This window comes from Nomascus leucogenys, chromosome 16 (genome assembly GCF_006542625.1).
Source record: "Nomascus leucogenys isolate Asia chromosome 16, Asia_NLE_v1, whole genome shotgun sequence".
In the NCBI taxonomy this organism is placed as follows: Eukaryota; Metazoa; Chordata; class Mammalia; order Primates; family Hylobatidae; genus Nomascus; species Nomascus leucogenys.
Window position 1 is genome coordinate 78,143,533 of NC_044396.1, and position 11,932 is coordinate 78,155,464.

Below are 11,932 nucleotides of genomic sequence, written 5' to 3' on the forward strand. Positions count from 1 at the left end.
TAGGAGGCTTATTCTCTTCCTATTTGCATGTCTTTTATTTCTTTCTCTTGCCTCATTGCTCTGGTAGTTATTTTTTTTCTCTTGCCTGATTGCTCATAGAATTCCAAGGACTATGCTGAAAAGGAGTCATAAGAGTGAGCAACCTTGTCTTGTTCAGGTTATCAAGAGAAATGCTTCCAGTTTTTCCCATTCAGTATGATGTGGTTGTGGGTTTGTCATAGATGGCTCTTATTATCTTAAGATATGTTCCTTTGATGTTTAGTTTCCTGAGGGTTTTCATCATGAAAGGATGTTGGGTTTTATTGAAAGCTTTCTTTGTGTCCATTGGGATGATCGTATGATTTTTGGTTTTAATTATGTTTAAGTGGTGAGTCACATTTATTGATATGTGTTTTGTTGAACCAACCTTATAATCAAGGATGAAGACAACTTTGTTGTGGTGAATTAACTTTTTGATGTGCTATTGGATTCAGTTTGCTAGTATTTTGTTGAAGATTTTTATGTCTCTGTTCGTAAAGGATATTGATTTTTAGTTTTCTTTTTTGTTATGTCTTTGCTAGGTTTTCGTATTAGGGTGATGCTGGCTACACAGAATGAGATAGGAATGAATCCCATCCCCTTGATTTTTTGAAATAGTTTTAGTATAACTGGTACTAGTTCTTTTTTGTACATCTGGTATAATACAGCTGTGAAACCATCTGGTCTAGAACTTTTTTGTTGGTAGGTTTTTTATTACTGATTCAATTTCAGAACTTGATATTGGTCTGTTCACAATTTCAATTTCTTCCTGATTCAATCTTGGGAGATCATATGTCTCCAATGACGTATTCATTTCCTCTAGATTTTCTAGTTTGTGTGCATAGAGGTGTTCATGATAATCTCAGAGGAACTTTTCTTATTTCTATGGGATTCATTATAATGTCACCATTGTTGTTTTTTATTGTGCATGTCAAATCATCTCTTTTTTTTGCTAATCTAGCTAGAATTCATTGATCTTGTCTATTCTTTCAAAAATCAAACTTTTGGTTTTATTGGTTCTTTGTATGGATTTTTGGTTTCAATTTTATTTAAGTATTTATTTTATTCTGCTACCTTTGGGGTTAGTTTGTTCTTGTTTTTCTAGTTCCTCTAAGTGTGATGTTAGGCCATTAATTTGAGATCTTTCCAATTTTTTGAGTTAGGCATTTAGCACTACAAACTTGACTGTTGCTTTTGTGCTACAAACTTGCTCTTTTGCTTTAGCACTTCTTTTGTTTAGGGCTATAAACTTGACAATTTTTGCTTTATTCCAGAGATTTTGAAATGTTATATCTCTGTTTCAATTTTATTTCGAAGAATTGTTATATTTTGGCCTTAATTTTATTGTTCACTTAAAAGTCATGTGGAAGAAAGTTTTTTTTTCCATATAATTATGTGGTTTTGAGAGCTGTTCTTGGTATTAATTTCTATTTGTTACTCCACTGTATTCTGAGAGTATGGTTGGTATGATTCAGTTTTTTAAAAATTTCTTGAGACTTGCTTTATGGCTGCATATGTGGTCAATCTTGGACTATATTATGTGCACACATTACAAGAATGCAGTCTGTAGTTCATGGTTGTAGTAGCCTGTGGATGTTTATTAGGAACAATTGGTCAAATGTTGGGTTTAAGTCCAGAATATCTTTGTTTTATGACTCAGTGATCTGTCTAATGCTCAGTGAGATTCTGAGATATACCACTGTTATTGTGTGGTTGTCTACATCTTTTCATAGATGTAGAAGTACTTGTTTTATAAATCTGGGTATTCCAATGTTGAGTGCATATACATTTAGGATAGTTTAGCCCTCTGGTTGAATTTAACACTTTATCATTATATAATGTCATTCTTTGTCCCTTTTTACTGTAGTTAGTTTATAGCCTGTTTTATCTGATATAGGAATAGTAACCTCTGCTCTTTTTTGTTTTCCATTTCTGTGGTAGAGATTTTATTCCAGCCCTTTACTTTGAGCCTATGGGTATCATTACATGTGAGATGAGTCTCTTGCAGACAGCACACAGGTGTGTCGGTATTGATTTTTTTTTTTAATCTGACTTGCCACTCTGTGACTTTTAAGTTGGACATTTAGACCATTTACATTCCAGGTAAATATTGATACATCAGGCTTTGATCCTATCATAAAGTTGTTAGCTGGTTGCTTTGTACCTTTCATTGTGTGGTTGCTTTATAGAGTCTGTGGGCTATGTACATAAGTGCATTTTTTGGCAACAGTTACTGTTCTTTCATTTCCATGTTTAAAACTCCCTTAAGGGTCTCTTGCAAGGCTGCTCTAGTGGTAATAAATTCCCTTAGTACTAGCTTGTCTGGAAAAGATTTTATTTCTCTTTTGCTTCTGAAGCTTAGTTTGGCAGGACATGATATTCTTGGTTGGAATTTTTTTCTTTAAGAATGCTGAAAATAGGCCCGCAATATCTCCAGGCTTATAAGGTTTCTGCTGAGTTCACTGTTAGCCTTGTGAGGTTCTGTTTATTTGTGACCTCACATGCTTTTCTAGCTGCCTTTAAGATTTTTTCCTTATTGTTGATCTTGAGTAGTCTGGTGAGCATAGCCTTGGTGATATTTATTTTGTACAGTATCTCATAGATGTTCTCTGGATTTCTTGTATCTGGATGTCTACTTCTCTAGCAAATTTTCTTGAATTATTTCCTCAAATATGTTTCCCTGATTATTTACTTATTTTCCTTCTCTCTTAGGAATGCCAATAATTTGTAGGTTTGGTCACTTTACATCATCCCATATTTCACAAAGACTTGTTTATTTTATACAATTATCTTTTCTTTGTTTTTGATTGAGTGGGTTAGCTCAAAGGAACTGTCTTGAAGTGAGAAATTCTTTCTTCTGTCGGTTCAATCTATAGATAAAGGTTTCTATTCTATTTTGAAATTCCTCAAGTGAGATTTTCATTCCAGAAGCTGATTTCTTTTTAAGGTGTTTATCTCTTCCTTAATTTTTGGATTGCTTTAGAAGTTTCTCTGTGTTAAAACTTTTCAACCTCATGTTGGATCTCATTGAGCTTTCTTGCAATTTGTGCTTTTAATTCCTATTTGTTTTGACTGAGTTTGCATTTTCATTAGGAACCATTGCTGGAGAGCTAGTGTAATTCTTTGGTGGTGTCACTACATTCAGATTTATCACGGTGCCAGAATTATTGCCCCTATTCCTTCTCATCTGGAAATGCTGGCATTTCTAATTTCTAAAATTATTTTGTGCAGGTAGGATTTTTTTTCTTTCTTTTCCTATAATAGTATTTTTTTTTTTCTTTCCTTTCTTCCCTCCCTAGGAATGTGACTGTATAGAGTGCTTGGTAGGGTCTTTTGACTTTGCTTCTATAGCCCTATGCACTTCTTTCAGTAGATTTTACATTGTGCTATACAGTTCAATCTACAAGTTGATAGAGGACATTTATAGGCAAGAGCTGGCCAGCACAGCTGGGTATATACTTGATCCTTGTTTACTGGCAGAAACCCCCTACTGCCTCTTGCAATAAGGTGATTCATGGAATGCACAGTGGCCTGAGTTCCTGCTCAGCCCCAGGGTAGCAGTGGCCACAATGGATAGGGCCAGACAAAGCAGGTCTGCCTACAAGTCCCCCAATGGCTGGCACAAGTGCCAAGGAAGAATTCATTGTGTGGCCACCAATCACCCAGAGGTGTCTCTAGGCATGGAGCTAGAAAACTTTCTCAGTCCCAAATTTTCTATTTGGGTAAGGTGTTGGCCTAAACCAGTCCAGGACAGTGGGTGAGTTAGATGCCTGGATATGTGCCTGAGCATGGAGTAGGGAGGCACCCCCACCCCTGCACCAAGATCTCTTCACAAGAGGATTGGGCAATTCAGGCTGCTGAGCCAGTCAAGCAGGTATTCTGAATACCTGGAGAACTACTTGGGAATATAGCAGAGAGGCCCCTCTGCCCCAACACCAGAATCTTTGCATAGGAAGGGTGGAGTGGCTCAGGCTGCCAATCCGGGCAAGCTGGTACTCTGAATGCCTGGAGATCTGCCTGGGCATGGAGAAGAGAAAGGCTCACTGCACCATAATCTATGTCCAGAAAGGGTAGAATGGTTCAGGCTACTGAATCAGATGAGGGAGTACTCTGAATTCTTGGAGATCTCTCTGGGTATGAAGGAGAAAGGGCCTCCCTGCACTAGGATCAATACACAGCAAGGGTTGGGTGGGTCAGGATGCTGATCTAGGTGAGCAGGTACTCCATATATCTGGAGATCTGCTTGGACATGGAGCCTCCCTTCCCCCGTCCTGCCCTGCATCACCCTGCATCAAAATCTCTTCACAGAAGAGGTGGGGTGACTCAGGCTGCTAAACCAGGCAAGCAGGTACTCTGAATGCCTAGGGATCTGCATAAGCATGTAGCAGAAAGGGTCCCTTACCCTTGCACCAGGATCTCTGCACAGGAATTGTGGGGCAGCTCAGGCTGCTGATCCAAGCAAGCTCGCACTCCAAATGCCTGAAGATTTGCTTGGCCATGGACTGGAAAGCGCCTCTCTGTACCACAATCTATGTCTAGGAAGGGTGGGGCCTCTCAGGCTGCTAGTTGAGGTAAGTGGGTGCTCTAAATGCCTGGATTTTCACCTGGGAGGGAAAGGGTGGATCAGAGAGGGCCCTGCTGCACCCTGATCTCAGGGGAGAAGAGTGGGACACCCAGCCATGGCACACACAGACAGGTTTCAAATCACCAAACTGGCCCTGGCTGTAAGTCTCTCTGTCCAGAAGAAACTGCAGCTATAGTGGCTCTCTTCCCATTCCAGACTTGCAACAGGGGCGAACACAATTCTAGCATCTACTGCTGAGGTGTTTTCCACAGTTCTGGCTGTCTAGGCCCCCACCCTACTCCAGAGCAGGTGCTCCAATCTCTGGCCCAAGACTAAAATGCCTGCATGGCCACACCGCTAGGTGGTCAAGAATGGCTGACTTTGCATTTGGGTTAAAAATGATGCCGTGCTGTGCTCGCTTCGGCAGCACATATACTAAAATTGGAATGATACAGAGAAGATTAGCATGGCCCCTGAGCAAGGATGATATGCAAATACGTGAAGCGTTCCATATTTTTTAATGAATCCAGGAGCTGGTTTTTTGAAAAGATCAACAGAATTGATAGACCGCTAGCAAGACTAATAAAGAAGAAAAGAGAGAAGAATCAAATAGATGTAATAAAAAATGAAAAAGGGGATATCACCACCGATCCCACAGAAATACAATCTACCATCAGAGAATACTACAAACACCTCTATGCAAATAAACTAGAAAATCTAGAAGAAATGGATAAATTCCTCGACAAATACACCCTCCCAAGACTGAATCAGGAAGAAGTTGAATCTCTGAATAGACCAATAACAGGTTCTGAAATTGTGGCAATAATCAATAGCTTACCAACCAAAAAGAGTCCAGGACCTGATGGATTCACAGCCGAATTCTACCAGAGGTACAAGGAGGAACTGGTACCATTCCTTCTGAAACTATTCCAATCGATAGAAAAAGAGGGAATCCTCCCTAACACATTTTATGAAGCCAGCATCATCCTGATACCAAAGCCTGGCAGAGACATAACCAAAAAAGAGAATTTCAGACCAATATCCTTGATGAACATTGATGCAAAAATCCTCAATAAAATACTGGCAAACCGAATCCAGCAGCACATCAAAAAGCTTATCCACCATGATCAAGTGGGCTTCATCCCTGGGATACAAGGCTGGTTCAACATACGCAAATCAATAAATGTAATCCAGCATATTAACAGAACCAAAGACAAAAACCACGATTATCTCAATAGATGCAGAAAAGGCCTTTGACAAAATTCAACAACCCTTCATGCTAAAAACTCTCAATAAATTAGGTTTTGATGGGACGTATCTTGAAATAGTAAGAGCTATCTATGACAAACTCACAGCCAATATCATACTGAATAGGCAAAAACTGGAAGCATTCCCTTTGAAAACTGGCACAAGACAGGGATGCCCTCTCTCACCACTTCTATTCAACATAGTGCTGGAATTTCTGGCCAGGGCAATCAGGCAGGAGAAGGAAATAAAGGGTATTCAATCAGGAAAAGAGGAAGTCAAATTGTCCCTGTTTGCAGATGACGTGATTGTATATCTAGAAAACCCCACTGTCTCAGCCCAAAATCTCCTTAAGCTGATTAGCAACTTCAGAAAAGTCTCAGGATACAAAATCAATGTACAAAAATCACAAGCATTCTTGTACACCAATCACAGACAAACAGAGAGCCAAATCATGAGTGAACTCCCATTCACAATTGCTTCAAAGAGAATAAAATACCTAGGAATCCAACTTACAAGGGATGTGAAGGACCTCTTCAAGGAGAACTACAAACCACTGCTCAATGAAATAAAAGAGGATACAAACAAATGGAAGAACATTCCATGCTCATGGATTGGAAGAATCAATATCATGAAAATGGCCATACTGCCCGAGGTAATTTATAGATTCAATGCCATCCCCATCAAGCTACCAATGACTTTCTTCACAGAATTGGAAAAAACTACTTTAAAGTTCATATGGAACCAAAAAAGAGCCCGCATCGCCAAGTCAATCCTAAACCAAAAGAACAAAGCTGGAGGCATCACGCTACCTGACTTCAAACTATACAAGGCTACAGTAACCAAAACAGCATGGTACTGGTACCACAACAGAGACATAGATCAATGGAACAGAACAGAGCCCTCAGAAATGATGCCGCATATCTACAACTATCTGATCTTTGACAAACCTGACAAAAACAAGAAATGGGGAAAGGATTCCCTATTTAATAAATGGTACTGGGAAAACTGGCTAGCCATATGTAGAAAGCTGAAACTGGATCCCTTCCTTACACCTTATACAAAAATTAATTCAAGATGGATTAAAGACTTAAATGTTAGACCTAAAACCACAAAAACCCTAGAAGAAAGCCTAGGCAATACCATTCAGGACATAGGCGTGGGCAAGGACTTCATGTCTAAAACAGCAAAAGCAATGGCAACAAAAGCCAAAATTGACAAATGGGATCTAATTAAACTAAAGAGCTTCTGCACAGCAAAAGAAACTACCATCAGAGTGAAAAGGCAACCTACAGAATGGGAGAACATTTTTGCAACCTACTCATCTAACAAAGGGCTAATATCCAGAATCCACAATGAACTCAAACAAATTTACAAGAAAAAAACAAACAACCCCATCAAAAAGTGGGCGAAGGACATGAACAGACACTTCTCAAAAGAAGACATTTATGCAGCCAAAAAACACATGCAGAAATGCTCATCATCACTGGCCATCAGAGAAATGCAAATCAAAACCACAATGAGATACCATCTCACACCAGTTAGAATGGCCATCATTAAAAAGTCAGGAAACAACAGGTGCTGGAGAAGATGTGGAGAAATAGGAACACTTTTACACTGTTGGTGGGACTGTAAACTAGTTCAACCATTGTGGAAGTCAGTGTGGCGATTCCTCAGGGATCTTGAACTAGAAATACCATTTGACCCAGCCATCCCAGTAATGGGTATATACCCAAAGGACTATAAATCATGCTGCTATAAAGACACATGCACACGTATGTTTGTTGCGGCACTATTGACAATAGCAAAGACTTGCAACCAACCCAAATGTCCAACAACGATAGACTGGATTAAGAAAATGTGGCACATATACACCATGGAATACTATGCAGCCATAAAAAATGATGAGTTCATGTCCTTTGTAGGGACATGGATGAAACTGGAAATCATCATTCTCAGTAAACTATCGCAAGGACAAAAAACCAAACACCGCATGTTCTCACTCATAGGTGGGAATTGAACAATGAGAACTCATGGACACAGGAAGGGGAACATCACACTCTGGGGACTGTTGTGGGTTGGGGGGAGGGGGGAGGGACAGCATTAAGAGATATACCGAATGCTAAATGACGAGTTAATGGGTGCAGCAAAATAACATGGCACATGGATACATATGTAACAAACCTGCACATTGTGCACATGTACCCTAAAACTTAAAGTATAGTAAAAAAAAAAAAAAATGATGCCGTGCTGTATTTCCAGGTCTGGGAAAATTGCCAGATCTGAGAAAAGCAATGTCTTCAGCTTTTCCCATTGTCTTTCCTTCACACTCCAAGCCCCTCCCCAAGTTAGCTCTGGGGCTTGGGAGAAAAAAAAAGGGCTCTCCCTTGGCCTGGCTTTCTTTGATCCCCAGTGGAAATGAGAGTCACAGAGGGAGGCTGTCTGCTTCTCTCACATATAGGAGATTCACTCACTTTTATCATCCTGCTGCCTTCATGAGGGTTGTTTGCTGGCATTCTCCTTGCCAGGATCTGGAGTGTCCTTCATGTTTCTGTGGATTCCCATTTTCTTTCTTGAAGTAAAGCTAACAGCGTTGATCTTTATGCACTACCTTGCTATTTCCAAGTGGCTGCTGCACTTAGAAACATCCAATCTACTATCCTGAAAAAACAAAAACACTTTCCTAACATATTATCTCTGCACCTTTCACGTACCTGTGCCAATACATGCTTTTGTTGTTTACATTAGTTTGTGTTGGGGTTTTGGTTTATTTGAATCCGAAAGAACTTAGAGCTCTTTTGTTGATGGGATTTTCACATAGACTTTGATAACTCTCAGATTGTGGCATCCTTAGATATCCTTCATCTAGGGAGCAGGATGGCTGTTGTAGAATGGATAAGGTAAGTTGCACTTGTAGCTGTCTGATATGTCATTTACTAATAAGTACCACTGTCTTTGATACAGTACAAACAACTTTTATAAGTCAAGATACCTTAACCACGATAGTAAATTTCTAAATAGATGCATTGTTAATGAATGTCATAGATGGTCTTTCTCCATGTATATATTAGTTCACATAAGACTATAAACTTAAGACCAGATCGGATGAAACTATGACTGTTCTTCCATGCATTATCTCTGTGGCTTCTCTGTAAAGGAGTACCTTTTACAACTTTACACTGGGTGAAATAACAGTATGGAATCTTACTCAGGCTTCAAATGGTTCTCACTAAGTGTTCTCTACCTTCTTACAAAACTTTAAATAATAACAATCTTCAAAACGCTAATATAAACCTCTAGATGCCTTCTGATCTCTTAGGAGCTGTGAGCAAATGTTATGCTAACATGCTCTGTTACAGCTGAGAAAATACATTGAATTTGCTAGTGAACCGCGTTATTGACAGAGCTCTGGGAATTCAACCCCATGAGCCTCAGAAGTTAGAAAGCAGAGCAAAGCTTATGCTAGAAAAATAAAGTCCTTTGACTATGGCCTTGGCTTTTAATTATAATGCCCTAAAACTTACAATTTTATTCTGCCTTCTCACCAGGCACTTAACAAACAGGATTGCTGCATCTTGCTTTTAAAGAGCACGTCTGCATCAAAACATAGTATGCCTCCACCTCCTGTGGAACTACCTAGTAATTCAAAGGCACATTTCATCTGAGTTGTCTAGACTGTCATTGCCATTGGAAAATTAAAAATAAAAATGTTCAGTTCTTACTGTGCTGTGGAATGCAGGAATGGGGATACTCAGAGAGATCATAACTTTGAAAGTGCAGGCCACCATTCCACTCTGAAAACAAAACAAGCCCAGGAGTGTTTGCTATGACTTTATAAAGGAGCTCTAAAAGATTTAGAGTTAAAATAAAACACCTCTTCCAGAACTGGAGGCATGGGACCCATAACTAGTGTGTGCACTATCTATCTTGTCTTCCGGGGAGAGTTGCTAGGCAGGCAAGGTCACATAAAATCCCATTGGAATAAACTTCTTGATATGTCCAAACTGTTTGATTGTACTAAATTTGGGGACAATTATTGTGCTGCTAGAAATCACATTTGAAAAACTATTAGGGCCAGAGATGAAATAGAACTTATCCAGCCTTTCTATAGTTAAATCAGTGGGAGAAGAATCTTGAGCCTAATTCATTCGGGGAAATAACATGCCCGGCCAACCTGGGAATGACTCCAGCTTTGGAATTAAAAAGACCTGGGCTCGTATCTTAGCTCTGTCAATTTCCATTAGGTTATTTAAACTCTCTGGACCTTACTTTTCTCATAGGCAAAATAGTGATACCTATCTTAGAATATAGTAATAATGGTTAAATTGAATCATATATTTAAAGCCAATATCCTAGTAACAGATACTAGCAAATGCATATAAATGATAGTTATGGAACACGGGCATGACAACAAGCATAGTAGTTTCCAGATACTTTTCTATCTTTTAGCTTCAATTATTCAGGAGGGAAATATACCATTTTGTTTAATTTTAAATTTGGGATTTGGGGAAGATTTTGCTTAGAACACAGAGGTGGGGAAGATAGAGGAAGTTTTAAAGGTAATTGCTTTCAACTTTTGCTCTGATTTTGAAATCAGAACAATAGCTTTATTCACTTATATTAAAAAATACTTATAATGTGATTCCTATTTGTCAGATTCTGTCTTAGTCCTGAGGATACAGAAATTAGCAAGCTGGATACCATCTTCGGCCCTGTACAACTTGCTGTAAATCATGGGACATGGATCTTAACAAAGTAATTGCACAAATAATTGTGCACAACTGTATTAAATGCTATCAAGGGATAATATTATGTGTTTGGAGAGTATTTAATGAGGAAATCTAACCAAAAGCATAGGTTTCTATTTCCTGAAGTAAGATTCATCCCCAGTGGAAATGTGAAGGTTGAAGAGTTTTTCCTCAATATGCTTTCCAAAACCATGTGGTTCTCTGCCTAGTTGAGGGAACTAGTTTCTTGTAGTCCTTTGACAATGACTCTGTATTACTTATCTTTGCATTCCCAGAACTTAAGAAAGGTGCTGGCTATATCATATTTGGGTATCTCCAAAGAGTGGAATGGGAAAGTGACTAATGATTGTCCATCTTATTTATTTATAATACACAGAAATTAAGAACATTTCCATTTCTATGTAATACAACCCTCCAGCTGGGCACTGACCACTACCCAAACAGTCTTATCTCCATCTCCTCACCCAAGGACGAGGAGTTCCTCAGCCACCCCTGTGTTGGCTCCTGACTCATTCCATTGAACTTCCACCTGTTAAATAGGCCTAGAGTTCTCCTATCAGGGCACTACGCATGCTTAAACATTTTCTAAATTTGCCAAACTAAATATCCTATAGCTGACTGAGTAAGCTTGGTCCTCACTAGGAATGGTGAACCATGAAGAGGATGAGGAATAATGGCAGGGTACAAGGAAGAAGAGAGAGAAGCTCTGTGATATATGAGATTTTGATCTTGGTAATTCCTATTTAATACTACATTTCTCTTCCACCAAAATCATTGCTGGTAAATTTATTGAGCAAAGTAAAATAAATTATATAGCATTACAGTTGGAAGGAAACTTGAAGTTTGTATCAGTTAGGTTTCTGATAAGTGGCAGAAAACATTTCAGAAAACATACCTTACCAATAAGGTACTGTATTAATTGACTCAAGTGTTAAAAAAGAAAACAGTCTGGAGGTCCTGTCTAGTACTCCATTGCCTGATCAAAGGTTCAGCATCTGGCTTCTATCTATCTCTTAGCCACATTGTGAAATTGCGGAAGATACTACAGATTTACCTGCTCAATATTCGTGCATGTTTTTCTAGGATGTCTTCCGTATTTCAAAATATGTAAAACTCCCAACTGCATTTCTAGTCTTCCTTCTGGCTGTGAGTAGATACGATTTGAGTTGTGCCAATCCATGGCATTTTCACGAGACACAGATTTGAAACTGGATGAGGGGTGGATAAGGTTGATATGTTAGGCATCAATTTTTCTGGCTTGCATTATGGCTGAGGCAATGTGATCCATCAGTAGACACTTCCTGAGTCAGTGATTTTCTATGGTGGAGGTGGAAGATTTCCTGATCACGGTAGATGC

General features: G+C 39.1%; 1 non-coding gene across 1 annotated transcript; it reads left to right on the forward strand.

The window, feature by feature from the left end:
- The first annotated feature begins 4,993 nt into the window (after positions 1-4,993).
- On the forward strand, positions 4,994-5,100 carry LOC115830769. The gene has a single exon (XR_004026308.1). It is a non-coding gene; the product is annotated as a U6 spliceosomal RNA (small nuclear RNA).
- The last annotated feature ends 6,832 nt before the right edge of the window (positions 5,101-11,932 follow it).